General features: G+C 39.2%; 1 long non-coding RNA gene across 2 annotated transcripts; it reads right to left on the bottom strand.

The window, feature by feature from the left end:
* Positions 1 to 416: 416 nt before the first annotated feature.
* Positions 417 to 27,932, bottom strand: LOC140607561 (uncharacterized). 2 transcript variants are annotated; one of them, XR_012009531.1, is made up of 3 exons: positions 27,752 to 27,932; positions 6,199 to 6,296; positions 417 to 722 (listed from the first exon to the last, which is right to left on the bottom strand). It is a non-coding gene; the product is annotated as an uncharacterized lncRNA (long non-coding RNA). The 2 variants fall into 2 exon arrangements; XR_012009532.1 differs by lacking the exon at positions 417 to 722 and adding an exon at positions 3,509 to 3,638.

Raw genomic sequence — 27,932 nt, 5'->3', positions numbered from 1 at the left:
TGTTCTTGCTCATCCAAAGATATGTTGAGGAAAAGAAATCACCAGAGACCTAATACAAGAAAATGTTCTGGAATGCAGTCATTTGGAACAGTTAGGTCCTGTAGGGTCATGCTTTCAAGTTTCATTAGGCAAGAACAAAGCAGCATGTATTTCAGAGTTGATCTTGCCCTGCTTCTGTACCTGAGGATTCGTGAATGGCCAGGGTTGCCTTCTGGCTGGTGGGAACAAGAACTATTCCGGGGCCCTGGTGAGGTCTAGAAATTGTTTCTTCTAAGTCTTGGAGGTGTTTCTTTTCTCAGCTTCAGACAGTTTCCCCAATATATGCAATGATCAGTGAAAGATTTCTAATCCCTGGAGCTCTCTGCTCAGTACATCACTATCCTCTTAAGGGCCCTGCTCTGCAAGCTCTCACTGCTTTGACCCTCCCAGACAACCATTTCTGGTTCCTTGACTCCAGGAGACTGCTAAGCTGGGTACCCCTGGGTACCACCTGGGTACCCCTCCCTGCTCTGCACCTGGTCAATGAGATGAGTAAATCACAGGACTCACATTGCTGTTTCCCTTTTCGTGGGTTTCACTGTCCTTCATGGACTGATGTCCAGTATCTTCAAAACCATTGTCTCATGCATTTTTGTCTTGCTTTTGAGAGCTTGTTGGATGTGGGAGGGTATAGACCGTTTTACTCGATCTTGGCCAGAAGTAGAACTCACACAGGTAAAACTCTGGTAAAATTAAAACTAATGTAAAAAACCATGGTTTCAGTCATTGTTAACAAAACCCATTCTTCTCGCATACAGGTGATGCTATAATGATAAAACCTTTGCAGTTCTCATGTAAGAGCAGCGATGTAGGTCTCTCTCCATAATTTTAGCTAGAAGACAGTCTCCTCTTTCTTTTTACACATTGCTATTTTTGGAGGAATTAGCAACTCCATATGGTGTTGAGGAAAATGGAGACAGGGTTCCTCAAGCATCTACCTGGATGACTTTTAGGTAAGGCATCTAACCCCCTCCACCCTGGTTTCTTCCTCTGTAGAGTGAAATTGATATTATCTACTTTGCAGTCATCATGAGGATTAACTAAGATATTTGTAGGAAAAATAGCATAGAGCCTGATTCATAATAATTTTCATAAAATATTAGTCAATTTATTCTCAAGAAAGTCAATAAAGGCAATACAGTAATAGGTCTGTTCTTGCCTTGTGCGTGGTCTTATTATCAAAAGCTCCTGGCTGCTTATGTGGTTGACCTGTCTTAAAAATTTTCCTAGTGAATATAGTTGGCTCTAGAAGCACATTACGTTTCAGTAATCCACTTCTCACCAGCAACCAAGGCACACAACTTGGCACACAAAAGAGGGCAGACCAGCAATGGACAGATTAGTCTGCCCCAGTGATGCCGCTGGGTGATTTGCCTGTCTGACAGTCTCAGATCCAGGCCGGGGCGAGGAAGTGCATTGCTTCCTGTGTCTCGCAAGCCGAAGGCCAGCAGCTGGAGACACGCATCCATGGCAAAAGATCAGCTGCTTTAGCAGCTAATTAATGAGGGGGGCTACACATGACATTTGGAAAGTTCCTAAGTGAGCAGTGCTGTATAGTGAAAAGCTGAATAACATCCTTATGTTATCTGTTACATCACTTGTGTTCACTTCTCTTGGCCTGGCCTGAGCACACTGCATAAATCTACAGCTGCAGAAACCAAAATCTCATATAAAACTGAAGGATTTATTTTGAGGTATTGAAAGGTTTATAGCTGCAAAAGTTAAAATTTGCCGAATCGGCATTTGGAGGACTCTCCCGTACGCCTCTCCCCTTTTGGCTCTCCGATTGTGTTCTCTGAATTCCTGTCTCCACAGGGAGACAAGAGAGCCAGGGGGAAACAGTGACGTGGATGGAATTGTCCAGACTTTACCCACTCTTGGCCTTAGTGGCTTCATATTTCAACCTAAGTAGTCCTTGAAAGCTGTCATTATGATGCTGAGACCCATACACAAGAAATATAAAGCAGTAATTCCATTCTGCTCTGGTGCCTGATTGCTTTTTGGACTCCAGAAACTTCTGTCAGTTTTCACAACATATTTTGGAGTGCAGTGTTCAATTTTCAATGACCACTTCCCTGCATCTTTACTCTTTGGTGGGAACCAAAAGACTGGTTCTTTTGGGAACCAGTCGGAAGTTAACTTGGGTCCTTAGTCTTCTCATAGAAAAAAACCCTGAGTTATTATTCTCATATTTAATCCAAGATTCAGCATTTCCTCTTCCGGACCCTGTAGATCCTCCCTAATGACCTCCCAGATTTCTGGATTATGGTCTGGTTCATTTCTTGAGCTAAGAAGGGTGGGTCCTAAAGTCTTAGAAACCATGCAAATGGACTAGGTATCTAAATATTAAAATAATAAGAACTATATGTATATGTGAAATGCCATTAAGACAGAAGGTTGGGGGATGCCTGGGTGGTTCAGTGGTTGAGCATCTGCCTTTGGCTCAGAACGCGATCCCAGGGTCACAGGATCGAGTCCCACATTGGGCTCCCTGCAGGGAGCCTGCTTCTCCCTCTGCCTGTGTCTGCCTCTCTCTGCGAGTCTCTCATGAGTAAATAAACACAATCTTAAAAAAAAAAAAAAAAGCAAGACAGAAGGTTGGAGGGAGTATGACACGTTGATAAGGGCTTATCTGATACCAGTTCACTGACTTTTCCTACTAATGTGAGGGAAAAATTACTTGTCTTAATCATTTCATCTGTAATGGGTGACGTATCTAGTCTGTAAATTCATAATGACACATGCCCTATCTATCTTCCAGGGATTTGTAGAAAATCAGTGAAATAATATATACAGCCTGGAGAGACGCCTGGGTGGCTCAGTGCTTGAGCATCTGCCCGCAGCTCAGGTCATGATCCTGGGTCTTGGGATCGAGTCCCGCATTAGGTTCCCTGCTTCTCCCTCTGTCTGTGTCTCTGACTCTAAGTCTCATGAATAGATTATATATATATATATATATATATATATATATATAAATTCACACACACACACACACACACACACACATAGCCTGGTAAGCTATACCGACATTAAAAATATCAGACGTCATGGCTAACTGGAATGTCTTTTCAATCACTTGGCCATCACCGTTCTTCTCACCTTCTACCTGCCTCCCCCCAGATCATTAGCTGTTCCCTCTTCCTTTTCTCTGGCCCTCTCCCCTCTCCCACCCACGACATGACGTCCTTCTATGAAAGCTTTTGGAGTTCCATTAGCAAGTACTATCTGTCTCACACGTTTCTGCTGCCATTACAGCACTTCTCAGGGTCCCATATTCACAGAAATAATTCCAGAGGTGTGTTTGTGTTGGATCAGTCCTGACCCCAGAGTGCAATAGTAGCAGGACGTGACAAGTGGAAAAGGCCTTTAATCTGCAAATGAAAAGTCTAAAACTGGCCCCTGGCTGCCCCCTACTCTGGTGGTCTCTTCTGGGAATGGGCTCACTTTTTAGCTGAACTCCAGCTATTTGGGCTCCTCCACGGAGCAAGCAGCAGCAGAGCTGTGCAGTTGCTAAGAAGTCAAGGAATCACTCACTGTTTTGCAGGCGTGCGCATCTGAACCCGGCAAGGGCTCAGTGTTTTCCTGAAATCTCCCTTATCCTGTAAGAAGAGAAATCTTTTTTACCTCTCTCTCTGCCCAATGCCAGTTCCAACAGCTGTAACTATTTCATTTTTAATTTGCTCCTTGCAGCCTTGTCTCTGCTTAATCCATTAAGACAACTTTGAATGTTCCCGGCTCATATATTTATAAAGGGGGGGAAAAATGAAAGGAAAAGACTTTGAAAAATGGTATCTAAATTGTAGCCAAATGTACTCAGAACTCTCCTAGGTTAAATTGCAAATAATTTTCTTTCAAACATCACAAACACTCTCTCTAACTTAACTCAACAAATTGGACCAAGGGGTTTCATTGCTCTGGGAAACATGATTCATTCTCTTTTTCTTTCTGTTCCTCCTTCTCTCTCTCCTCCCTCTCACTTTCCTTCTAGACAAGTTCTTCTGGTTGTGTTTTTAGCCACATTGTATTATCTCTAGGTTTCCTTCCTGGAGCTTCCATGAATAATTTGCCTGTCTGGAGAGAGAGCCATTTTGGAGACCAGCCCCATCCTCAACCCTGCTGGGCGAGGGGAGGGGTGGGGAAGAGGGGCCGGCTGCTTTAAATCAATCAGTTGACACTAATCTAATGTCTAATTAGCTCTGGGTGGGCGTGTGCTTTGATTATAGGAAGTGCCTCAGGCAGGGCTGCTCCACACATATCAATCATCCTTTGACAAGAAGAACTGGAAGGAAAAAAAAAAAACCCAAAAGGGGGGCCACACTTCTCTCCATCATCTGTTGATTATCTGTTTCCAATGGTCCAAACCAATGCTTTGAAGCTCATCCGTTTGCTCTTAGCAATGAGCGCCTGACCACAGAGAAGCAAGCTTTCTAAAGTCAGTTAAAACTGCCAGTTGTGTCAAATAATTACTTCCTGTGTCACGAAATACCTCATCATATCTAGTAACAGTTATGTGCTCTTTAAAAAATCCTTTAAAGTAAATGCAGAAGCTCTTCATTTCAATATTCAGCTGAGTCCTGAAAATGCAATAATTCGTTCTCATGGAGTCGTTCCTGTTTATGGTTTATGTGCAATGATCCGTGATTGAACAAAAGCAACAAGATCTTTAAATAAAAATTTTAAAATCGCTTTTATTGAAAATGGTATGCCTATAATTATTTTCTGATTGTTTTATTTTCTTTCCTTCTGTACTTAAATTCGCTCTATTTGCGGGATAGGAGACTTAGAAACTTTCCTAGAAGTGGCCATGGCATATTTAAATGTCATGAGAGGCCAGTCTCATTTTCATTTGTTCTTCGATGTCACAGAACGTTGATGAGGTCAGAATTAGCAAGGCAGTTAGGGCGTCTTCCAGTTTTTAAACAAAGGAAAACAAATCAAACGGAGGAGTTAATTTTACTCATTCTTACTGATCATGAGATTGAAAGAGGTATTTTAAAATACTGTTTTTATTTCAGATCTCTTTGATTTGCTTTTCTGTGTGCTTTTATTTTTCTAATGATTCCAAGCTGTTGAATCTGTTGGGCACAAGAAAGCGGAGTGACATAAAAGTGATACTTCAAGAGATTCATGTGCAAAGCCTGGTTAGAACACAGTCCGAGGCTCTGTAGATGAACTGTCAGGTTTAAATCCTGGCCATACTACTTACCAGCTGTGTGACCTTGGGCAAGATACTTAACCTTGGTGAACCTCACCTGCAAAATGGAAATCACGATAGTGTCTACTTCACAGGGTGATTATGAAAATCAAATAATATGATGCATGTGGAGTGTTTAGCACATGGTAAGCACTCAATAAAATGTTAACTGTTCTTGTTGGTGTGCAGAAGTATTTTCCCAACAATATTGGCTGAGTTCAGAAATCCACAAAAAAATATGTCTGTCTTTGGAGGCAGAGACTTGAAAAGGAAGGTCTCCTAAAATGTTATGTGAGGTATAAGCATGATACCTATACCATTGTTTTATATATGGGCATTGTGACCTTACAGAAGCATTGCATTCTTGGATGAAAAATAAAATACTTAAGATTATGACCCACTTTGAGTTAAGGTATGCATTCCTTAAGAATTTTCATAAGGTTAAACTTTCCTAGATGTGAAGTAATTCTGATTTGACAACTCCGTTAGAAAATTCACATTGGAATGATCATTAGAATACTTCTTTCTAGCTTCAAGAAAATGTCCCTTCTCTCTCTTTAACACAGACAAAGTACGGGAAAGACAAAGATGTATGTGTTGTAAAAAGCACTAGCTCAAAAACAAAACAAAACAAAATTTTAATTTTTAAAAATTAAAAATATAAAAAGCACTAGATCCCTCTTTTCCACACTAAAATTTAATACTTTCAAGTTTTACCAAAAATTTGCAATAAACATTAAATACAAATGACTACATCATACATTTTATCATTTACTTGGCTTCATTTAATCAATATAATATGTCTTAGAAAATGTTCTATTAACATGAAGACTAATACATTTTAGTATAAAATTAAAATTATTCTTGTAAACTTTGTTTTCTCGAAAATGAGAAACAAGAATATCATGAAGATAATCAATTCTGATTTCCTTCCTTGAAGTATTTTGTTGTTAACATAGACTCACCAGATGATCAAAAGCCGGATAAGGAAGTCGTCAGAAGCATAAACTCAGGTTATCGATTTCCAGATTTCTTATTGAAAGATGGTTGATGCTTCATTACTCTGGACAAATTTTGAAAAGAGCAGTTAGAGGTAATAAAAAACAATCGCCATTTTTGTAAAAGTGCAGAGACATGCTATTTCATGACTTTCAATTACTTACAGTAATTTAAAAAGTAGAATAAGAGATTGCCAATAAAGGTCCGATCATATCTATTTTAAGTAAGAGAAAAAATAAATAATAATGATGCGTAATTAGCATATTACTTCATGAATATTTTAACATTGCTAGGTTTTGGATTCCAGATTTTATGCATGTAATTGATTAGTAAATCTGTAATTCTTTTGATATAATGAAAATGAAATATGAAATGAAGCATTAAATGGGTTTGCATCACATGCACCAAAATCTGAATTAACTGTTTGAGTCCACAGAGTGTCACTTTATTTTTATAACTAATCAAAATCCAAAAAGTTACTAAGAGGAAAAGAACAAGCCTTGCCTTCCAGAAGTCCCTATCACCTTTTGTTTCGGTAAACTCAGATATGAAAACCGTAGCTAAAATCAAGTCTCAAGCAAAGGAAGCGCTATGAAACGGCCGTCTTCTTCTCAGGTGAACACACCACATTGCAGGTGATAGATAGTTCTCTGCTACTGTGGGAACGTGTTTTTAAACTGTGGTGGGAGAGATTTCGACTAGACTGTAGAAAACACTCTCTACATGAGGGTTATGTGTCATGGGAAAGCACATTACAACAGGGGCTATAGAACTTCCTGCTCTGGGAATTTTATAATAAGAGCCAGGCTGGTGTCATTTCACACAAGACCTGCCCGGAGGTAGGGGAATGGATAAAATGACCTTTCCTGCCTCCTCCAAGGGCTATGACTGGTCCTTAATGAAAACCTGGTACCAAGGACTAGTTTGGTATGGAACAATGCTTTTAAGGCCAAAGTTTAATTTCATAACAGCAATCGGATACTGTAGATAGCTGGATTGCACTCTTTGGAGATGGATAAAATGACATGGTCTTTGGAGCTCATCCCAAGGGGCACTTTAAGGAATATTCTCTGGGAACTGCATCCTGTGCTGGCAAAGGCATTACTTGATGATTTAATGGGTCTTTTCCATTTCCAGGTCTTATGATGTATTATTACCACCATTGAGCAGTTATAGTCTCCACATGGTAACAGACACCAACTAAACAGTTTGGCCATCCAACTTCAAAATTTGGTCTTGTTTCATTGCTGCACAGTTGTTCAAGACAGTAGCTGCTAAGCTTCTTTCCCCTCTCCTTTGAATGTGTGCTCTTCGGTGTTGTCATTAAGAGCTGTATATAGAGTTACCCGATTTTAGTCTGCATTCCAAGGAGATTGCTGTGAAAGTTTATTGGTACTGCAGCTTATTCTCTGGGAAGTTAAAAGTCCTCAGAGCCTTGGATCTCAAGTCTACTTAACTTGCTCAAAAAGTATGAGATATGGTCTACTTGGGAGACTATGAATAGTTTTGAATTAGGGTGTGTGTGTGTGTGTGTGTGTGTGTGTGTGTGTGTGTAGCTGATTCATCCCAGTAATGCTCAGTGGGCCATCCAAATAAATGCTTATGCTGTTGCTTTTTACTGATTCTTGATTCTTACATGCTGTAGCTCTAAAAGAGATAGGATTGCTACATTTACTATTGAAATAGGCCACTGGGCAAGCTTTGGGAGGAAAAGAGGTACAAGGAAGCTTTCTGGCTTCCTTTTTGTATGTGGTCATGCTGAATGCCGGCTACTTTGACTTCTTTTCTGCCGCTACTGAAACAGAAGAAGGTGGCACACAATGGGCACAGCAAGGGAGGGAGAGGCAACGGGTCGCTCCCCGCAACAGGTGCAAGTAGCATGGCTGTCACTTTCCCACACATATCAGTAGGTCTCAAGTGGCCTTCTGCACTCTGAAAATGAAATAAATGGCTGTGTGGATCAAGTATCTGCCAATTAGAAGTAGGAAGCAAAAGAGCAACAAGGAGGTGGATGCAGGGGGGTAAAGAGGGGTGGAGTGCAGTGAGAGGGGTTGTTTGTGTCCTCGCATCTTTGTTATTCTCATTTCCAAAGCTTGGATGTGAAATCCTATCTGTGTTATTTTGCTTCCAATAATCATGCTCCACTGAGGTACTGAGATGGTATCTGGGTGATGAACACAGAGAAGTTCCATTGTTCCTCCCTTCATCTGTGCTGAGGAGCTGCCAGTAAGTGTCTTCAGGTGGAACTGGAAGGTTCCTAGGGAGGCAGACACTCTACAGAACCTGGAATGGGGCTCCCACCAGCAGTCTTTCCTTCTGTGCCAACACCTCCGCCCTCTACCTCATATATCATTCATATTTAATGGACTGATAGTGCCTGTCATATCCTTAAACCTGACCTGAAATTGTGATACTCACTTGGAACAATTTGAGATCAGACAAGTAGAAGACATGTTTGTGGTTAAGGAATTATTTTCAGGGGCCTGTCAAAGTGTTTCCATATGAGGCTAATGCCATTTTCCTAAGGAGCAAATGCAAGAGACACAATAAATATTATTTCGTTTCCTTTTGGTCCATTAAACAAAAAAAGAAGGAAAGAAGGTACTCACAGGGAGATTTTCCAAGAGCAAGTAAAATGTACTGTCGTCTAAGCAAGTTTTTCTTTTTTTTTTTTGGTCATTTTTTTCAGACATCTCTGAATAATCTATATTTTAATTCATTTTTACTTTCTGTAGAAGGTAGTGGGGCATATATTCTCATAATTCCCTCCCCAAGCTTACTTGTTTGATCTCTAGAATCTATCTTTTGTTTCAACTGCATCTAACTACATGCATCCTTGGTACATGTCAAGAACTTTCATAACCTTTTGGTACCTGCTACTCTGTATGCAGAGTCCTTTTTTCCCCTTTCTCTATTTGGTGGCTTCTTCGTATTTTCCAAGACTGGGACCCCATGTCCCTTCCGGTGTCAAGCCTTCTCCAATCCCCTTAGGCATAATGTAAGTATCCTCTTTGTTGGCCTGCTGCTTTCCAAGAGCAAATGCAATGCATTAATGCATGGTAATTATTTGTGAATATGGCTGTCTCCTCCCTGGGTGATGAGTCTGTCTGGAGCAGGGGACATTTCTCCTCCTTTAATTCCATCACTGTCTGATGTGGTGCTCCATAAATACTGATTGATGAGACGAGGGATGAATAGGGCTTTCAGAGGTTAGGATGAGCCTGAAAGATGGGCTTCTCAATCTCCTTTAATGATTTGCCACGGATGAGCATTAGAGCCCAGAGTTATGAATGCAGTTCCCCCATATTAGGAATTCTTCAATTAGGAATTCTCTAAGAATTCCTTTATTAGTAACAAGCATGTGATATGTAAGGTCGATGTCAGATTTACGGTTGGACTTTTTTTGTATGTATTTGGTTGCGTATTACTGATGATGATGATGATGGTGATGGTGATATGATATAATAACAATATCAAAGCTGACATTTATTGAGTGTTTAATATGTGCCAGGTACTATGGCAAGCAATTTTGTATATATAATCTTATTTCATGCTAACAAGAACACTATGAGTTATATATTATTATCCTTATGTTATTTGTGGGGAAACAGAGCCAGAGAGTGTTTAAATAACTGGATTCCACAATTAGTGAATAGTATAGTCTAGATGTGAACCTAGGAAGCCTGGTTCCAAAGGCTAACATACAGGTATGTTAGCATAAAACAAGTTCCATGAGAAACAGTCGAGGAATGCTGTAACTATCCCGGGTGGTTGAAAGGATTCAGCCTGTGATTACTTACTCCACTAGAATTTGAAAGGCATTGAGCTTTTTCTATTTCCATATTACCCATAAATTTCCTCCGATCCTCCAAGAGTTCAGAAAGATGAGGACTGCATATCCTGGACCAGTTTGGATCTTCAGACTAAGTGAATCCATTCAGCTGGGATTCTGGTTGTGTATCTAGACTTAGAAGAAACTTGGAGGATTAAGTGGTTTTCTGGAAAATGTTGGCCAAAAACCACATTCACCCCAAATTGCTGTGTGAATGAAACACATGGGTTTTCTTTGTGATTTTTGAATAATTCCAGTGGTGGCCTCAAGCTTCTATTTCCCTTTATTTGTGTGGAGTCAACCAAAATAGCTTTATACAAACAACAAAAAGTATGAAAAAGCGTATGCACCTTGTCACTGTTTTGCCAGTTGGAAAAACTCTTAGGACACATGGACAACAACAAAAAACAGTGGCTTTGGGATTAACCAGCTCTTAAAATCCTAGAGACTTTGCTTATTCCAAAGTGCCTTGTCTTATATTTAGTTACTTTTCAGTTTTACACTTGCTCATTACCAGTATTTCAAGCATTACATTTTTCTTCTTCTTAAATAGAAAATATAAAATTATACTCTTCAATGATATTTTTAATTGTATTTGATGGTCAAATGTGTCACATTCTAATAAGGAGGGAGAATAATGTTTGGTTTAAGTTGGTAATATTATATTTCTGTGGTTGACTATTAGAAAATTTCTAATGTATTTCTTCATCTTGTATTTTTAAATTTTTTGAAGTTTGTGAAAGGCTTATGGAAATGTTGAATAAGAAGGTAAATCTCTTTCCTGTAACCATCACCAGAACTCATTCTAAAATGGAAATCAATGGTCTACATTTGTATGTCAATTATATTTTTCTGGAGCTCAGTATATATGAACTATAATAAACATTTTACCTTATTTTTTACTTACCAGTCTTTTTTCATATGACATAGAAAATGAGACAAGATTTATTATGTTATAGCACCATGTTTGATCTCAAATATTTCTCTCATTTTAATCATTCTGATCTACCTGGATTTAGAGAGACTACTGATAACGAAGAAAGATTTGAACATGACTAATGGAGAGTAATTGCAAACTTATTAGAAAACTTTTGTATGGAAAAGCATTCTCAGTGTTTTCACAAGTATATTGGAAAAAAATACTGATGAAGTTTTTAAGGAATGAACCTATCTTTATCTGATGTAGCTAAAGACTTGTCCCTGACTAAACTCTGTCAAAGCCACTTGCTGATGTCAATCTACATGGGTAACTTGGACATTTTTACTTATTTTAACATTAAGAATACTCAAAATATTTAAGAGCATATATACTCTAAGACTTCAGTAAGTTATTGGGGTCTAACATGACTCAGGAATGTTGGCATACTGAGTCCACCTAAAATGAGTGATCCGTAGAACTTAAGGTTAGAAGACACTTTAGATAAGTAAACTTTTATTTTTTTGTAGAAAAGCTACTTGAGACTCAAAAAGGTTACATGATATACAAAGCATAGCAGCAAGTAGTATATATCATCTCAGATCTCCCATATCTCCAGAATTAACTGTGACTCTAGTAAATTTAGAATCCAGGCAATGTAAGGATCATATCTATCTTTTTCTATATAACAACTGCATTAGGATCAATTTTGGAATAATATTCACATATTTATAATAATGATGAAGGCTTCCATACCAATAGTCTAAGAGTAAATAGATAGTAAATGCTACAATAATTAGGTTGACGTTAATTAGCCCCAAATTAAGGTTTGGCCAAATATGATACTGAATGATGGTAAGTGAAGTGGCATACATAGGGAAAAAAAAATTGATGGAAGACAATGTCTATAGGAAATTACAGAACACTACAAAATAAGTAGAGAAACACATTTGTTACCACTAGAAAATAAAGATCATACTTTCAGCCACGGCAGTGTCTAAGTATAGTGTGTCAGATTATCAAAATGTTCCTAATTCTCCACACCTTCCTAAATCCACATGCTTTGCAATGTACCTTTGCAGCTTCTTTCATCATGAGAGGGTCTCCTTTTCCCCATCCCTCAAATCTGAACTTGTCTTGCAACTTGTTTTCACCACCAGAATGTGGTAAAAGTGACCATGTGCCAGTTTTGTGCATATGCTTTAACTGCTTTAACTGTCTGTGTGTCTTTTATCTCTTGGAACCCTTCTCATCTGCCATAAGAATGAGTTTGTGCTATTCTCCCAAACAAGAAGAGACTTCTGGCTGAGTGTCACTCAGTCACCAGGTAATGATTTGTGAGATATGTAAGTGAAGCCATCCTAGACCAACCATCTACTCTCTGGGGCCCACCAGGCGACTGCAGATGCGCAAGCAAATCCAGCTGAGAGCAGCTAAACCTGGCCCAGATCAGAACTTCCCTGCGGGTCTACAGACTTTAAGGAACAATAGATGCTTATTGTTTTAACTCACCGAGTTCTGGAGTGATTAGAGAGCATTGTGTCAATAGATTACTGATATAAATAGTTAAACATTAAGGGCATGACAAATGTCTGTGTAAGACTCAGAAATTCTACAAACCACATGTAATATTCAACTTCACTCAGATATGGACAAGGCAGTTCTTGCTTTCAGTTGTTACTTGGTTCAATGCTCCATTGATTTGGATAACCAGATAACTACTCTTTTCTAAAATTCATACAGAACATTAGTTAAAATGGTGCTTAGAAATCACTTAGTCCAACTGTTAACTTTATAGGAAAGAAATAGAGGCCAGTTGAGTTAAAGGATGAGTCCTCAGTTGCTTCTCCTGTTATTGAAAGAACCAGAGCTTAGTATTTTTGCTACTTTCATTGAATGCCTTGATTCTGCTCTGAGATATTCATAAAGAAGACAAATACTGTGTGAATATTATATTTTGTGGAGTTCACAGCTATTGCCACTTGATCTTTCTGAAAAATAATTCAACGTCTCCCACACTGATAAACACATTCACCTACCACTGATAGCCAAATGTCTTCAGTCTTGGTGTGAGGACATCTACTACACTATGTCTACCTGTGCGTGTATTTCTCAAGTTGAGAGTTGGATCGAACAGTGATTATTGAATAGTTGTAACTTAGCAATTTTGTCAGAGAAGGAAGCCTTTTCCACTTTGAACAAGGGCTTACTTACCTTGCCCCTTACATGTTTTACTGTGCAACATCCTCTTCAGTATTCAATTTCTTGCAGCATTCAGTGACTGCACATGGGTACCAAAGTCTCCACACCATGCCTCTGAAACAGGCTCTGAGCAGTTTCCTACTGGGAGTAAACTGTCATTTTTCACCACATTAAATTTTATGTTTCAAGCGAATGGAAAATGGATTTTATTATTTTCTCTCTCTCTCTTTCTCTCTCTCTCTCTCTTTTTTTTTTTGCCACGAATGTTTTATGGCTGCAAAAACAGAATTTGTGGTTTCAACTGTTCAAGTTTGATGCAGAAAGCTATGGAACCTCTTATGTAACCTGATGGCCTGAATAATTATCAAAATATTTTGCTTTCCACCCTTTCTAAGCTTTAGCAGCAGAAAAAAAAATAGTATATGCAACCTTTTGACCACAAAATAATAATAATGAGAAAGCCCCTTTTACAAGGTCTGCTCCTACACCTACACTAAAGATGCTGTAATTGGGGGAGGCTAGTGCTCATGCAGGTGTGCTGTGTCCCAGCTCTAATCAGGGACTACCTTTTGCAAGGAAGGAAACAGAGTCTATGAGAAGAAAAGCCAGGGTTAAGAGAAAAGAAAAAAATGGGATGGAGACCACTTAGTAGAGATCCAGAGCCATATGGCCTCTTATCCTTTCTGAATCCAGAAATCATGTTCTGGAGATCTGAAAAAAATTATGGGGTACTAAAAGTGTGTGGGTGTGTGTTTCTTTTGGCTTATACAAAACATTATTTCTCAGTGTCTACTGAGAACTGAATGTCCTCCTAGCTTATTTAATATCGTATCACCCCAGATGTATTTTAAACAGAGGTGAGCCTCGCTTTATGAAATCTGGGGTCTAGGATATGATGCTGATGAATCAAATTCTCACAATGAATTCTATAATTGTGTATATATGTTCATACATATAATGTATATATAAATTATAGTATATAATATATAACTATAAGTTTGTGACTCTTTTCTTTTTTGAACTTCGGAAGTTTTTAAACTCCATTTACTTAGAATTGGTTTTAAATTAGCAGTACTTGTTAATCTGTATTCTTGATATTTCTTCGCAGTAACTTTTCTTCATGAAATGAAAGATCCACGCACACCAACATATATATGAACCATAAGGAGTCCTGCTGTAATGTAAATAGCACTCCCCCACTTCACATTCTCCAAAAGGAAAGAAAAACTATCTTTTTTTTCCATTTCAGTTTGGATGATTTTCTTGTTGGCCACATTCATATATTCCTAATTGCCTATGTTTGCATTGTATACTCCTTAGGGAAAGAAAAAACTTATTTGACTTGCAAGAAGAAAACGCTACTTATTTGCCATTTATTTCCCCACCACGTTACGTAACATGTGCTAAATGTAAAAGCCATTTGCAAATGTGTTGGCCTAGTTTATCGGTAGAATATGAGGTCTGTGAGAGCAGGGAACATTGTCTGTGCTATTCTGAGGCTTTCGTCAGGGCTGCTACCATGCTACCACGCCGGGATGCAGGAGGAACTCAGTGACTCTTTGCCAAATGACTGAATTGATGCGCCAAGCTCTACCTCCAACAAATGTCATACAACTAGCAATTACTAGTTCACTTTTCTGACTCAGAGACTGAGGGCCAATAGTGAATCACCTGCCTTTTAATCTATCAGATATCACGGGGATACTGAATTTCAAGAGTAGTAATGGCACCAAATTTTAATTCCAAAGATCTTACGTTACAAGTTATTCCAACTCTCAAAGTCTGGCTTCAGATGAAGTATGTACTTCATGGAGTGACAGTTTTTAAAGATGCTACAAGGGAAACAAATACGTCGGATTTGGAGTGCAATGCATTCAATATTATTATAGGAATCACATGAATCCACTGATTCAACCGAGCCATACTCCTAAAGATGACGAACAGAAGAATGCAAGTTATGTTAGAATTGATAATTGCCACCAATGATTTTAGTTAACTGTCACCTAAGACTGTGCAAAAGTGGCTGTTTGCAAAGTCTCTGTAGGGTTTTAATGGATATGTTGAGGCTTTTGAGTCTGACAGGTATGATGTAGAATAGCAGCCTCATTAATTCATGAGACACATAAACTCGAACAAGTTAATATCTCCATACTTCAATCTCCCCACTTACGAAGTGATGGGAGTACTCCCTTTTGAAATCCATGACAATGATCATGTAGTAGCATGATTCTCAATTGTGGGCTCTGGAATCTGGTCACCTGGGTTTAGAGTCTGGCTTATTATTTGCCAATCAAGTAAACATGAGCAAGTGATCCAACATCTCAGTGCCTTGGTTTAGGGAAGTTTTGAGGGGACCGAGTTAATAGAGAAATATTAAGCATTTCCTGCAACACGGTAAAGACTAAATTTTAGTCACTGATACCATCCTTATCATTGTTATAATTATCACTGATTAAATGGAAGCTATCATAGCACTTTTACTAGGCCATTCAGAAGAGGCAATTCCATTTGGAGAAGATGAATACTGGTTGTTTTATTTGTCTTTAAAGAGATGCTTCATCATACTTAGAAAATTATTCAGATGAGGGAAATGATTTATTTTCATTGCAGTTTCCAGAAGAGAAGACTCTTTCAATGCTGGGTCATGCTATTATAGAGCCAGGGGAACTTCTAAGAAGGGAGTGGTACTATACTGGAAGATTCCATTTCTTCTTATTGGATTAACTCCATGTCCATCAAATGTAAATTCTAGTGACTAGCCATCCATGCTGCTTAGTTAATAACAGTTCCCCCATTCAGAATGTATTGAGTTTGGGGGCTGATGGAGTTTCCTTTTCAAATCAACTCTTTTGGAAATCCTTCCTAATGGAACTTTGTTCATGTGGCCAGAGAACAATGCAACCAAATAAGCCACCAGCTGGAGTGAAAGAGATGGCAAAGCTAAAAGGCATATCTCATTCTGGGGAAAATTAACCTCCCAATTTTGCTCAGTAATTGATTCCATCTGACTGAGGAGTTTCAGGCTCGATTGTGACTGTCATTTGGATAGCTGGGAAGCAAAAGCCTGTAATTACAGTCAGGCAACCCTGTTATCAGAGCCAGGGGAGGGCTTTCGTCTCTTCCTACCCTGGGTGATCACAGGTGAGGCTGCAGGGGAGGGAGGAAAGAGAGAGGGGAAAGTAAGCTGGTGGATCTTTCTCCCTGAGAAAGAGCCCCCCAGGCAACCTCAGCCGCGGAGGAAAGGTCAGAGGTCTTACGGGAGCCCTCTTGAGTTTTCATGATATGAATGTGAAGAAGCCAGAGCTTCCTGCTTGCTGCAAATTCTTCTCCCTGGGGAGATGCTGCGCCTGGAGATAGCTAATAAAGCTCTGGGACTGTTATGATTCACAGGTAGTTGGGAGAATCCTAATAATTCTACCTCGACTATGCCATCAGCAGCTGTGTAAATAACTTTATTATGTTCAGAGAGGGTCTGTGAACCGATGATGTGAACACTGAAGTTTTATAGAACACATTAAATCAGATAAACTGAAAATTGGGGTTGTCTTTGCCTTCCATATACTTGTAAAGCAGTTGTTGTCAAAACTTCTCAGCACCATTTGACTATCATGATTAGGTTAAGTGCGATATTACTGCTCTTTGTCAGTGTAGGCATTAAGTGTGTGTCTTTTTTTTTAAGTGTGTGTCTTATTAAAGATTGAAGTGAGTCTATTAAAAGCAGAATTAGCTTTTTGGAAAATGTGTCTAGTGGGATGAAGAGGCATAGCTTAAATCGTTTTGTACTAGAGCCGGGATCCTTTATAAATGGAACTAGGGTCTTGGACTGACAGTTCCAAAGTAAGGATTCAAGTATCAGGAAAAAAAAATGTATCCACTTTTTCTATTTATTCATTCGTTTCCTTGGAGTATACTCCAAAGATTTTTTTTTTTTGTACTCCAAAGATTTTTGAAAGAGTATTGGTACTATTCTTTACACATCTAGAAGTATTCCCAGAAAAATTACAACAATGCCCTTCATCAACTTCATACAACTATATTTTAAATGATTTTATTTATTTATTTGAGAAGGAGAGAACACAAGCAGGGGGGAGAAGCAGAGGGAGAGGGGGAAGCAGGCTCTCCACTGAGCAGGGAACCCCCCACCCGGGGCTTAATCCCAGGGACCCTGGGATCATGATCTGAGCTGAAGGCAGATGCTTAACCGACTGACTGACTGAGCCACAACTTAATACAACTATTAAGCCCTAAGAAAAAGGTGTCAGGGCATATGGGTTGGCTCAGTGGTTGAGTGTCTGCCTTCAGCTCATGCTGTGATCCTGGGGTCCTTGGATGAGTCCTGCATCAGGCTCCCCGCAGGGAGCCTGCTTCTCCCTTGAACTGTGTCTCTGCCTCTCTCTGTGTCTCTCATGAATAAATACATAAAATCCTAAAAAATAAAAAGTATCATTGATGCTACATTTACTGTTGTGAAGAGATTGGCTGCACTGGCAGATAAAGTCTTAATGGTTAGGTAAGAATAACTCTTTTATACTATTAACTGCCAGTACAGATACATAGGTTCCATTATTATTTACAATATTTATGCCTAATATTTGTGTGATACTATATAGTTCACAAAACACATATGTTACTGTTATCATGTAAAGACATTGGCTTGAAGTTGAGGGATATGGTCAGGTTGATTCAATTAAAATTAACTTCTTAATTACCTACCAGGTGACAAGTATGTCTTTGGTGATCCGAAGTCTTCATAAATACAAATATATATAAATTTATAGTTTGAATGTACTCAGAACATTCACTCACTGTGTGATAAAGATAAATGTTTATGGTCATGAAGGAAAGACAACTGAAGTATCTTAAGAGACTCTCAAATGTTGGCAGTTCTTCTGAATATCAATTATGTAAGGAATTATCTTCCACTTAAACAATTATAGTTCCAAATCTTTTGTTTTTAATTTATGGTCATTAATGTATGATGGATAAGCATATGGGAAGGATATGGTGAAACATTTCAATTCATTTTTTGCAGGTAGAAACTTAAGAAAAACTAAGATACTTAGATTTCTCCAACCACCCCCTTAGGAAAATGCAAAACTCAGGCCAAGGTTTAAAAAATGAAATAATAAAATACAGGCCTTTACCTTCTTTGCCTAGAGAACCCAAACAATGCTATTAATCTTTAATTTGGGAAGAGTCAACAAAATGTGTGTCTTATATAAAAACTAAATTTAAAAGTAATGTGTGTGTTAGCTACTATGAACAAACACAAATACCTCTGGCATTAACCTAATTTCTTTTCATGTTCAATATATTCATCTGTTTTTTTTTAAACAGATAATTACATTTACAACTCACAGCATTGCTGTACATGTTAAATGTGTATGGTTTGACCTAAAGACCTATGAAATCACAGCATTTCCTTACTTCTTTTTTAGCTGCATTTCTACGTGTTCTATGAATAGACTATACTTTATATTAAACCAATGCAGGACTGCTCTTAGGTTGAAACCAACTTTTGCTATTACAAATCATGTTGAATATATTAACCTGCCCCCTGTTTCTAGTATTTCCTCTTCTGAAGATAAAGGCTGTTGGTCATTGAGGAGGGCCCAGGTAAACAGCCTATGTGGCTATTTTCCATTTTACTAAAGGGACTTGGAAGGGAAAGTAAGGCACAAAGTCCACAGAGTGGACACTAGGGCAATCTAATTACTGAGGTCAGGCAGCACATTGCTGGGACCCCTGGAAGGCTGAGTGGCTGGAGTATGGAAAAATCCCAATTAGATGATTAATTTAGGTTCTGGGTGTGCTTTTTGCCTATGGCCACAGAGTCAGGAAAAGAAACAATTACCTCTCAAATTGCCATGCTGGACCGATTAATTTTTAATTGAGTCTTGTTAAAGGCATGGAAAATTGTGACATATATAACCTGGAGAAATAGTCCTGAGCCAGTGGGAGCCACTCTTCTCCCCACAGGAATCCACAGATTTAACCAGAAAGGAAAGTGATTCAGATAGAGCCTGGAGGCAGGGGTTGGCAGTGATGTGAGAGGACTTGGCTACCTTGGAGAGAAAGCTGTTCTTCAAAGAGGTGTCAAAGGGATAACTGGTTTCCCTGTTTTCCCTCTATATCCAGGCTACCTCATTTGGGCCTTGCCATGCATTGGACTCCTTCTCATATTACTCATTGTCTAAAATGATGACAGTCCCGTAAATCTCATCTCTGTGTGGGATACTCAGATTAGACTGGACCCTAATCCTTTCTCTCTCTCTCTCTTTTTTTTTTTTTAGTTCTGTACAGCATGAGGAGAAAGAGAGAGAGTATGTGTCTCATACTCAATGAGTATCAAATTGGAAATTTTGGTCTAGGTTGAGAAACAAACCGAATGTTGGAGGAGTACAGTGGTAGCATGAAATGACTTGAGGGGAATTCAGATTTACAGCAGGATGCTACAAATCAAGAAGAATCCTCACATGGCATCCTGGAGTGTTTGACTTTTGAGGCATCGTGGATGTAGAGTTGTTAGTTAACAGGATCTCATCTAAAATAAGCATCCATATGCTAAGGATATTTCACTGCACCTTTTATAGATGTCAAGCATTCCTGGTTCCTTGGAAATCTCAGGTTCTATTCACAGTGTGTGAATAGACTCAATAATAGGGTCAAAGAAGCTCACATTTTTTTTTCATTGATCCAACCCATATGATTTCATCAAAGTAAATCAGGATTATTTTTTTATTAGGCAATTTCCTCTTAAATCTGATTCGTCTCTTTAATTAGATACCAAGGAGATACTAGTAAGTGACAAGAGGTATTTGTTGTCTTATTTAAATTGCACCCTTGGAGGCCAGGATCAGGTCAGTGGTCCAGTAGAAGTTACAGAAGCATGTGAAACAGGCAGAGTTTTAAAGATTAGCCCATACGAAATGTCTGAAATGTTAACAATCATAAATGCTGATTGTAATAGATTATATTACAGTGTGACAGTACTCACTCCCTTCTCTCACTTCCATGGGGTGGAGAGTATACTTTCAAGGAAATTAAATTGGGGATATGGCCATGTGTCCTTTCAGCTTCATGATAGGGGAGAGTATCCTTCCCCACCCTTCCTTTTGAGCTCAGTCATTGACTTGTGTGGATTAATAGAAATCCATGCCTTGTGAGGATTAGTAGAAATGGCATGGTTTACTTATGTGGTCGGGGTTGGGCCTCTTGTTCCTTCGCCATTGCCATGAGATGATTATGCCCTGGCAGGATGTCTGCTCCACATAGACACAGGGAGAAGATCCAGACTTAACCTTCATCTTGGTCAGTCCAGTTGAGCTCAGCCTTCGGCCCAGTCTAGAGACTCAGCTCCCAGCCAACCTGCAGCTACATGAACAGGAATAAATATTTACCAATACACACTATTAAGGTTTCGTGGTAGTTTGCAGAAATAGATAGCTGATGTACTAATGAAAATAGTGTGGGTTGTATGATGGTTACACAACCCACGTTAGCATTCATCTCCGGTTTTATAGGCAAATAATACAGGTTTTAATCATTTAAAGAGAATATCTCTGCCTTTGTGTTTTCCTTAGGATGGTTTGCTTGAAGCCAGGGCTCGCCTTGTGTCCTTGGACAAGTCACTTGGGCCTCTTTATGTCTGTTTCTCCATTTGAGGAAAAAAGATATTACTTGCCACCTAGCTTTCCCCAGGGGTCATAAATTAACAGTTGAAAAACTCTTTGAGATCTCCCATGAAAGGTGCAATTTAAGCAGAAGCATGCCTATTATTTATTTTTATTATCCATTTTAAAATTGAATACTTAGAGCAAATAGATTTTCCAGCCACCAAAAAGGAAGTCTCTTCTATGCCACAACATATTATGTATTGGGCACTCTCCAACTATAGACTATATTTCCCATTTATAGCGCTAATTTAGATGTTTATGGGTCTGTAAATGTATTCCATTTCTCCTGGGGCTTCTGAATACCTATAAGAGTCTAATACTTTGGAACACTAAATGATTCTTTGGGCAAAGTATAAAATAGGGAAACAAGAAAGGCAGGGAAAGGATTACGTAACAAGGGAGACACTTTTTAAAAAATAAAATAATTTAAAATTCCCGGAATTACTCTGCCGTATAGTCAGTGTAGTGCAATTTGTGATTATTGTCTCTCCCTGGTGTTACAAATTATCACTTTTATATTGAGCTTCTACTAAGTGTTCAACACAAAACTATTTGCAGACGAGAATATAACCATGTTAATAGCGTACATTTGTACCAGCCTTCACTCTGTGCCAGGCACTGTGCTGGGTGATTTTTAATAAGTATCCCATTTATTACTTTCCACAACCTGATGGAAGGTTGCAAGGGTGCATTATAATCCTTACTGTGGACACTCCAAGAGGTTAAATCATCTACTCAAGATCACACTGAAGCAGAATTGTGGACTGATTCTAGGTTCTTCTTGCACGGAGTCAGTCCAAGCTCTTCATGATGATGTGGTTCTTGTTTATAATTTTTAGGGAGTGATGAGACCAATGTAAAAAGAGTAAAAAGAGCCTAAGATATTTTAATATCTATAATGAAATATGCTGTGATGCCCTCAACATGACTGTAGGGAAAGAGCTGGTATGTGAGAACATGAAAATCAAAACCTGGTCTAATGTTTCCAGTTTGTCTGCAGCTTTTGTTTGTTTTTTGTTTTTTGTTTTTTGTTTTTTTTTTTTTGCAATTCCTGTTCCAACACCAATGTAGGTAATCAAGTTTTCAGTTTAAACACTAATTAAAATAGCCCTTTCTTGGTGGGCTATATGGAATTTTCTCTGCAGGGACGTACATTAGAATGGTTACCTATTGTCCTCACTTATAAAGACTTGCCTTTTGTAATTTGAAAGATAGCGTTATGAAGACTAGTTGGATGAACAAACATACATGAACACAAAGTTTGGAATCAGAGGAAAAACCACAGATGAGGGACCCTTTCTAACTTGGATTCCTGCGTGGGGCCCTAGTCTATGGCGAGCTGTAAAAGCCAGCCTCTTTTCAGGAACCGGAAAATTCAAATAGCATTTTCAAAAACACCTCCATGTTGCTGAAATCCCCATGTGGAGGAGTAATATTTTCATCACTCTCATCTATCTTATAAAATTTTAGACTTGCTGGGAGAAGAGGTTGCTTCTAGTCATTGAGGTTCCAACATAGTCATGAATAATTCTGAACTTGGCTCTCTGAACAATATGCCCTGGGGGCTCATGCCATTGTTAACTACTCTTCTAGTTTTCAGGGACTGGGCTGAAGCCAAGTGGCTCTGGCTTCCTAGTGGGGTGTGAAATTCCAGCTTTGTCAGTAGTTAGATTGGTATGTACCCCGTCACCTTGAAAAAGGGAAAATCATTTTGAGGAGACATTTTAAATTCTCCTATCAATCATTGATTAGTTACCATCTCTACACAATGATAAAGAAATAGGGGCCCCTATCCCTCCTTGATTTAACATTCAAGTCATTCAAAGCAGGATAAGCCATGCCCTGACCAGGATTTGCAAAGAAGCCTGAGAGGGTGGATGGAGCTGGGACTGACTCCATTTTTTATCTTAATCCTGCTTCTATCACTTTTAAGCTGTGTGATTTGGGGCAAGTTATTCAACTTCTTAGAGACTCAGTTTCCTCAGTTATATAACCTGGAAATAATACCTAAGTCAGCTTTTTTTTTTTTTTTGTAGTGGGATAATAAATTCATCAACCACACAGGGAAGTGGACTATCTATTTATCTATCTACCTACCTACTACCTACCTACCTATCTATCTAGTCATACATCCATTTGCATGCTGTGCTCATCAACCTTTTATCAAAAGAAGTGCTTGAAGAAGATTATCATTAGACTGGGAGAAATTTACTACTGATAAAGTCGTTCAACCCATCGCAGAGCATCTCCATTTTTATCGATTTTTTCAAACATTAAGGAAAACATGATTTTAATATAACTCTGTATATGACAGACTATATTTTGAGAATCTAGAGGGTTTTTTTTCTTAATGGCTTTTATTTATTCTCTCATCTCCTTCTGCTAGCTGGATCTTAGCTCGAGAAAGAAATTTTAAATCATTCGATGACCCATTCAGTGCAAGGACTCTCCCTATATTACCCCTGGAGGGTTGTGGCCCAGTCTTCTCTGAACACCCAATGGGGAGCTTAGTATCTATCCCCACATGAGAACCTTATGACCAGCTTCAAGCATTATAAAGTCTTCCCTGTGTAATACCCAAATCTCCTGTAGTCTCTGCCTTTTAGTTGTCTCCATTCTGGGCTCTGTAGCTGCAAAGAACCAGTTACTTCTCTAAAGAAAATTCAACATCTCATAACTAAGGGCTAATGTGGCTCTTAAGAAAGAGGACTTATTTATGTTTCTGTAGAAAATAATAATAACTTATCCAGATTTCTTTACCAGACACCTTAGTAAATTGTGCCTTCCAAGGGCAGACAGCTAAATCTTGTGGTGGGTGCCAGGTTGCGTTGGTGCCACATTGAAAACCACATGCTTCACTAAAGGGGGTGATCTAATGAGTTTATTTCTCTGCCCCGGTTCCAGCGACAGGGCTATTTGAGTGACTTCATTGCAATCAGTATTGCTGACTAATGCCTGTATCAACACCTACCGCCGCCACCACCGGCACTTCAGTGATTTTACGTTTAGTTTGATTTCTCCAGACAGAACTTTTCCACATCATTGGAACTAATTGAGGTAATGGAGAAATTATTCTGGTGCCAGAACACTCTTACTTTCTTTCGCCCACTTCCCCCCTTGGTATTGAAAGACAACAATGCACACAGTCTCTCAGTGTTTCTTTATAGCAAGAGGGGGAAGCTTGATCATGTCACCGTTACCCCGAGCCCACGCTTGGACAATTAAGGCTGGAAAACATATCCTAACCTCCATCTTTCTACGCTTCCCAAGGCTGCTGCTGCATAGTCCAGCACTGTCATCGTGCCACTCTCCTGAGCTGCTTCTCGGTGGGGATTTAGGGATCCTTGCTGTTGTTCTCCAGGCTGACCACAAGACATCGTCTACTAGTCACTAAAACAATTAGCAGACAGAAACAAACATTTATGAGAACGTGTTCCACCTTAATTGTAAGCATTGTCTGCCAATGTTTATAGCGTCTCAGAGGGAGTTTGGAAGTAAGACTGAGTGGGCCAAATATGGTTTTGATTACAGGGATTTGTATCAAAGGTGGAATGGTGCCTTTATACGGACTCCCCAGCCCCCTTGGCTTTGTGTCCCTTACTCAACAAGGCTGAATAAACCATTCCCGAGAGAGCATGGCATACTGAGGAGTCCCTGATATTGCCCCATGTCAACAGTTAAGGGCTTAGTAAGCATTTGGGGTTGAATTTTGGTAGACCACAGCAAGACTTTCCACTGTCTGGTTTGGATTCAAGGGGCCACTCTACAGTGTGAGAGAGTAGGATAGTGTCTCAATGGTTCAGAGTCTTCCGCCTGGCACCAGAAATGTTGGTTCATCAGCTGGGGTGGGAGGGCAATTAAAAGTGAGTGGGAAAACTTGCATGTCTATTTGAGGTTGGAGGAAAGAATCTAATACATTCTAAATTACTTTAATAATATTTAGCTTGCCTATTGTGCCAGTATCCCTTTCTCTGTTTTCTCCTTCTTTCTCCAGCTGCTAGTCTTACAACTTTTCTCTTATTGATATGTCCACCCAAGGTACGTAGCAGAAATGATGAGGTTTGAGCAACAGATTGCAAATTTATCTGTGTTATTCCTGGTTAGCAGCTCCGATCAGCATTTGGTTAGAGGTGGCTATTTGAGCTCAGAGCTGAAATGGGTGTTTTACATTACTTGTGGGTTTTAGTTCTCCACATCACCTCTGACCTCTTTTGCAAAGTTAATTGAGAGTTGGCCTTTTTCAAATTGACTGCAGGAAATTGACCTTTGTGTTCACGCTATGTTAGGAAAGGCCTGGATGAAGAGCAAATCAAAAGGCAAAATGGGAATGATCTGGCCCTTACAGTCATGCTCCGGCACTTTGTGAAATGATCACACAAATTCCCTGGTGCAATCACGTCGGCAGTGGTCACCTACAAAATTGTTTCCCTGTGGAGTCAAACCATAAATCAGAAAATCTCATTTTAATTTGCAGCATACCTTGATGGCTCAAATATTTAACAATCTGGAAGTCTCTTTTAAATTAATGTCTACTATGTTTATTCTGGTTTAGCTGAATGAAGCCTGATTCCTCATTTTTAATCACTGGTAGAGATAGCGGCTTGAGGCTACTCATAGAAATCTAACCCTAGGGATTATCTTGTCAGGCCCGCATGTCTATTATTTGGGGAAGAAAAAAGGGGTTAAAAAAATGCATGCATTTTGACGTCAACAATCCTGGGTTCAAAATTTGACTCGGCCACTCATTCTCCGAGTTCCTTCAGGAAAAAGATCTAAAAGTCTGAATCTTAATGCTTCGTCTGTAAAAGAAGGAAATTTGCAAGAAATAAGAGTGTGTGAGGATTAAGTGAGTATTTTAAGAATTTAGCACTTGTTTACTAATGTTGTATGCCTCTTCTTTGCACTGGGGACCCAGCGGCAAAGGGAACAGACAATGGCCTGCCCTCGTGGAGGTTATACTCTTTGAGGGCTGATTCATTTCCCTTATACTTCTGGGGACAATGAAGAGTCCTGGTTAAACCAGCAGTGTTTGAAATCCAATAGGAAATGGATTGTTATTTTTAACTAGAAAGCCAGCATGTTAAATGGCCTCCTAAGACTCACAGCTGGATTAAATAATTCTGGGTCAGATTCTAGATTTCATGGTCTGGTGGTAAGGTCAGGTTGAGCTTGCAGACGGGGTGTCTGATTCGCGGCTTGATCCCAGACAAGTACTCTATATCTATCTTAGTCTTGATTTGTGTTTGTTTTGTTTGTTTTACCTGTAAAATAGGTATGATGATACTTTTTTTAACCTTGTAGTAATATAAATATAAAACCAAGTGAAATATGTGAAGGTGGCATATATTCTTAAAATATATTCTTAAGTGCATCCTAATTTTATTAGTGAATCAAGGTATAGAGACTCTCCATTCCAGCAACTTAATCATATCAACAAATTATTCAAAATGAAACATAACACGCTTGGCAGTCCTGGAGCAGTCTACAAATTTAAATACGGTGACCCAAACTAGATGTTGGAAGGAGACAGAATGAGTGCTTTCCAATTAAAAGCACTTGTGGAGGAGAGGCAGGGAAAGAGAATTAGGCATGAAGCTTCAGAGAGATCACTAACTCCATAATGGAGACAGAGGACGCCTTGAAGACACATGGAGAAGCCTAGACCTGGTTCAAAACTCAGCTCTTCCACTTTCTATTGTATCAGTGATATATAACAAAATGCCGCAACCTAAGTGTCACAAAGCAACAACCATTACATATGAGTCAGCTGGACAGTTCTGCTGATTTTGGTCAGTTCACCTGATCCTGGCTGGGCTTACTCAGGAGTCGTCTTGTCAGTTTGCAGGTCAGCCTGCATCACACTGGCCTACAATGGTCTTGTTCCCATGTCTGATGTTTAATGGTTGGTTGGCTATTGGCTGAGATGATAGATGCAGCTGGGACACTGTCTCTCATTGTCCAGCATTCTAGCCTGGCCTTATTGGTGTGATGGAGGTAGAGAGAGTACAGGTGTCCAGTGGATCTCAAAGTCCAAGCTCTGAACTGTGACCACATCACAGCTTCCATATTCTCTTAGCTGAAGAAAGTCAGAAGACTAGCTGAAATTCAAGAGGTTGGGAAACAGACTCAACTTCTTAGTGAGAACAGCATAAGAGTCACATTGCCAAGGCTGTGGATACAAGGAGGGGTAGAGAATTGGGTTTTGTAATCTACCACACTAGTCTGTGCACTTAGACTAGTTCCTTCCTTTTTCTGAGGGTAGCAAGTACCTCACAGGACTGTCATGAGGATTATAAACACATGTAAAAAAATAAATAAATAAAAAAAATAAAAAAGAAACACATGTAAAGCCCTGGATATTGTGTAAAACCTACCTGTAGATACTACAAATGGTAGCCGAAATTATTTTCCTCTTTGCTTTAGGTTTTACAAAACTGACATTTTTGATGGTATACATACATCATTGCAGGACTATTAAAAACACATAAAATAATACTTATATGGTTGATAATATAAAGCAAAATACATATAAAAAAAGAAAGTAATTAAAAATCACTGAAATCTCATTATCCAGCTCTCAGCACTATGAACATGTAGGAAACATAGGCAGCTCTCATTATTAGCTATCATCAACCATATTGGCTTGGATAGATTTGTCTTGCTTCATTTGACGTTGGTAACGCTGTCTTTCCCTATAACTCGCAGGTAAGTGCAAGATCTAACACCGCACTCTTTATCTGCCTATCTCTCTCCTAAGCCATGTCTACCTACCCACCCACCTACTACAAGCTTCTTCTATTTACCCATTATTTTGTATGTCATCTGTTAACGGAGCCACCTTGACTAACTCAGCTCTATGTGACCCACAGGTTCCAATCACTTTTCCCTCTTACCCACTCTGTGGGCTGGTGGCAGAGGAAACTTCAACCCTGCTGCTCAAATCTATCAGGTGCTTCCAGTCATCTCTGGGAGAAATCCGGATTCCTTAGCATGAGCAGTAAGAATCCTAATTGCCTTCTCTTCCTGCTTCTTTCCAGTCTTATTTTCATCTACTCTCTGACCCTAAGCTTTACA

The sequence above is a fragment of the Canis lupus genome, chromosome 16, assembly GCF_048164855.1.
Source record: "Canis lupus baileyi chromosome 16, mCanLup2.hap1, whole genome shotgun sequence".
Classification (NCBI taxonomy): Eukaryota; Metazoa; Chordata; class Mammalia; order Carnivora; family Canidae; genus Canis; species Canis lupus.
This window is presented reverse-complemented; position numbering and strand designations above follow the sequence as displayed.